Raw genomic sequence first — 4,264 nt, forward strand, 5'->3', positions numbered from 1 at the left:
CTTCAACCCCTACACCGAGTTCAAGGAGTTCAGCCGCCGGCAGATCAAGGACATGGAGCGCATGTTCCGCCTGTGAGTGGGGCGGGAGGGGGGAGAACTCGCTTGCCTGGACCCGTGGGGTCCGGCCGTCGGGTTTGGGGCTCTGCCTTCCCCCTGCGGGCCCTCCCAGTGCTTTTCCCTGGGGGGACATCTGGAGAGAGGCTGCCTGCTCTTGGCTAGATATTTGCATTTCTTCGCGGTTTTGCGGTCGGGCTGGAAGAAGCTGCGGCGTGTTACCAGCGCCATCTGATCCCCACATTGTCCTTGCGCTTTTTCGGGTGGGTGTGGGGGGAGGTGGTCCGTGGGTTTTGCCCCGGACTCGGGGCTGGAGCTGAGCTCTCTGCTTAGCTCACGGCCTGGTGTTGCCTCTTGTCTACCTGGGTTTCGGACGACTGCTGTTCGTGGTGGCACCCATATGCTGTGGGTTTGGGGGACACTCTGTGTCCAGGGGCCTCGCAGCAATGCTGGGGATCTGCCTTCAACAACTGTGACCCTGAACATCCCTTGCAGCTCTGCTTCGTAGTGCAGTAGCTCCTTCCACGGTCCTGTTTGCCAGGCTTGGTGTTCCTCCTGTGCACCCAAACAAAGCTTCCTCTTGTTTTTCCCTTCCTGGGGGCTAGAATAGGGATCACCTCCTGGCAGGAAGGTTTGTGTTGGCGTCAAGCTGCTGGTGGCAATGCAGAGAGTTGCTTCTGTAAACAGAAAGGCTCGGCTTTTCCTGGGACCATGATCCTTGCCTTTTCTCTACAAGCCCCGTGCTGGACCGTACCTAGGTAGCTTTTTGTGCTCGGGTTTCCCTCCGGCACCACAAACCCCTGTGCTCCTGGGGATCGATGTTCTCTCAGCCCCAAGGAGAGGGGTCAAGCAGGCTTGGCTGCCGGGCTGGGGGTGAGCTGCTGCCTGGCATGAGGCAGGACCACAGAGAACCTACGTGGGCTTTCATGGGACAATGTCAAAGACCTATCTCTGCTTATAGAGGTGATGGCAGCAGGGCTTGTAACTTGTTAGGTTTTTATCTTCCTATGTGAAAGCTGCCCTCGGCACCCTGGAGGCTGGGGTCATTGCGAGGAGACCAAGAGCCTGGTTAAGCGCTCCTGATGCTACAGGGTGTTGCTGGCCCCATGTGGGGCTGTTGCTGCAGGAGACCAGGCAGTGGGTCTTTTGAGCTCACCGGAGTTCTTTGTTGCACAGGCAGTGTTTTGTCGGCAGGCGGGCGCGGGAAGGGAAGCGGGATGGGTGAGGTTGCTGTTCTGCCTGCTCCTGTCTGTCCCTTTTGACCATGGCTAAAGGGGTCCAACTCTGCGGAGCGCTGAGACATGGCACTGCGAGGGTAGGAAGACAAACGATGCAGGCAGCTGCAGTGCCCAAAAGCTGCGGGTGAGAGCCTGGAGTGGGCAGCAGCACTGCCTCAATAGGGATAAGGGAAGGAACAGCGGTGGTTTGGGGAATAAAAAGTGGAAGAGCTGAATTGCAGCCGAATTTTTCGACAATGAGCTCATTAAACGCCAGCCTTGTAAGTTGGGAAACCTAGGTTTTGCAGTTGAATGTTAATCAGATGGTCAATGTAGCTGGGAAACATTGCATGCCCTGTGATGACTACTGCAGCTGAGTGCCGGCTGGTTCTGCCAAAAGGGAAAGAAGCTGGGCTGCTGCTCCCCGGACAGTCTCATGGAAAACCCTGCCCTGGTTTTCCCTCTGTTACAGGCACCTGGCGTTTGCAGTGGTGGAGGATCTGGTCTTTGCTCCATCTGCTGCCAGCGACCTCTTTTCAAGTCTCAGCTCACACCATGTGCTCTGTGAGGAGAGGAAATGTTCCCCTTAATTCCTGCCAGTCAGAGCTTGAGTTAATGTGATTAAGGTTTTTATTCTCTATATGGCTTATTGGCCTTGGCCACCACAACCTAGGATCTTTCTTAGTAATGGTAAAATAAACTTTGGACAGACAGGAATGTATCTTCTCACTGCCACAGGATGTAAGTTTCCACTATGAAACTTCCCATCCAGAAGTGTTTCTAATCAGTTTAGCCAGACTTCTAAATCTATAGTTTTGACTAAATGTGAGCCTGTGGGACCTGGGCGCAGTATGGGCTGGGCCAAGGTGCTCCAGCCAGAAAGAGGGAGTTGCTGGTGATAGCAGCTGCTCTGGTGTCTGCCAGGGCATTCCACAGTACAGCTGGTGGCTCTGACCACTGTGTGCCAGGATGGAAGCAAAGGGCTTGTCTGAACATGGGGCTTCTCAAAATCCAGTGCTTCACCGAGGTGTTCTGTGTTGCAGGCTGTACCAGGAGCGTCCTTCCAAAGCAGAAATGATGTTCCTTGCTTTTGCTGCCATGGTTGGGCTCACTTTTCCTTTTCTTGTCCAAGACTTCTCTTGGCAACATCCCCCCATTTTGGCACCATTCCCTTGGAGATGGGGTACAGGTGTCTGTTGTGGGTGCTGGGAATAGGCAGCTCTTGGGGTGGGTATCTTTTTTTGGCAGAGGGACCAGGAGGTCTGCAGCTCAGGCTAATTATAATGTGACCTAATTAGCTGCCTATTCTGACAGTGTGTGAGGACTGTGGTAGCCATGATAATCTCCCTTCCCCAAGTCTTGCACCTCAGGAGCTCTGGAGTCTCACAGCTCCCCTTGGTGCTCTCTTGTCCAGAGAAGTGGCAGAGTGGGGTGTGAAAGACAGGCCTGTGAGGCTGTGCCTGGCAGGAATGACCTTTCAGAGGGAGGAAAACAGCCATCAGCTTCATCTACAGGGTGCGAGGGAGTGGAGAAATTCCAGGCTTGCAATTGCTTTTGTATCTAGGGAATTCCATGTGTTGACCACGTATCTTGAAGCAACTTGTGTCTGGCCAGTGGGAGAGGCTGTGGTGTCCCCTTGTCTCCTGGATCTGTTTGGGAGCCACTCACCCTGTACCAAAGGATGTGCCTGATGTGCTGCAGCAGACCTGCTTGCTCCAGCACTGCCGTGCTCCCAGTGAGACCGGCGGTCTCTGGAGTCCAGTGCTTAGGGAGGTCATCCCCATGGGGACTTGGCCACCCAGCCTGGGCCCTGCATGCTTCGGTGCCTTGGGGTCATGCCCAGATCTTGCTGGAAGAGACTTTCATCTCGCTGTCATGTCCCCTCAAAAGAAGGAGAGTTCCTGCTGCCAAGGCTGGGGAGGATGGAGCTGCATGTGGCTGAGGACCCTGTTCCTGCCTCCACCCCCCTATGGAAGAATTGTTTCTAAAGGTCTCGGCAACAGAGTAGAATATCTCAGTTGGAAGGGATGTACAGTGATGATCTAGTCCGATTGCCTGTGCTGCTTCAGGGCTGACACAAAAGTTAAAGTGTGTTAAGGGCATTGTCCAAATGTCTCATGAACACTGACAGGCTTGGGGCATTGACCACCTCTCTAGGAAGCCTGTTCCAGTGTCTGACCATTCTCTTGGTAAAGAAATGCTCCTTTGTGTCCAGTTTCATCCTCCCCTCAGGCAGCTTTGAATCATTCCCACATGTCCCATCACTGGATACCAAGAAGACAACAGCACCTTCCTTCCCACGTAAGGTGAAACACAACGCTTGGAGGGAGTAAAGTATTACTTAGAAAGGATTTTGAAATATTAAGGGGAGATTATTGCTAGTTGAGCTTTATTTCAAAATAATGCAATTATTTTGAAATTAGTCCATTGCGGCATGCTGAAACTGCAGATCAAAGTACAGGTGCCCACAGCATGTGGAGCAAGCTTAGATACAGCAAATGTGAACAGGGAGGGCAGGTTTTCTTTCCAGTCTTTCTCAAGAAGCGTGCATGTTTAGAAACTGCTCTTTGATCCTTAGGGATTTTGGAATTCTCATTCAACTATGCTTTTATTTCCTTTAGTGTTTTTCAGACAGCTGGGAGGTGACTGCAGAGTCAATAAAGGTGGTGCAGTCCTTGGCATCTCTTTTCTCCTCTCCTCCTGATCCCTCTTTCTTCTGTGGTGTAACCCCCGGCTACGCTGCATAACACCAGTATAATGACTGTACTTGGGCAGTAAGAGTGTATAATGGACTGCTCTTAAGGAATTCTGCTGAGCAGGTATTCCCTCCTTCCTCTCCAATGTCTGCTTCTGCTTCTCTTTTTCCCAGCACTTCAGCAGCCCAGATGGAAGCACGCCAGCGTGGGAATCTGGGTGCATCTTTGCTGCGGATTTTGGCAGCCGCTGCCTGTGTCTCATCTGCTGCCAGCAGCACTGCTGTGGCGGGGGGGCGC

This window comes from Nestor notabilis, unplaced genomic scaffold (genome assembly GCF_000696875.1).
Source record: "Nestor notabilis isolate BGI_N333 unplaced genomic scaffold, ASM69687v1 scaffold30381, whole genome shotgun sequence".
Lineage (NCBI taxonomy): Eukaryota > Metazoa > Chordata > Aves > Psittaciformes > Psittacidae > Nestor > Nestor notabilis.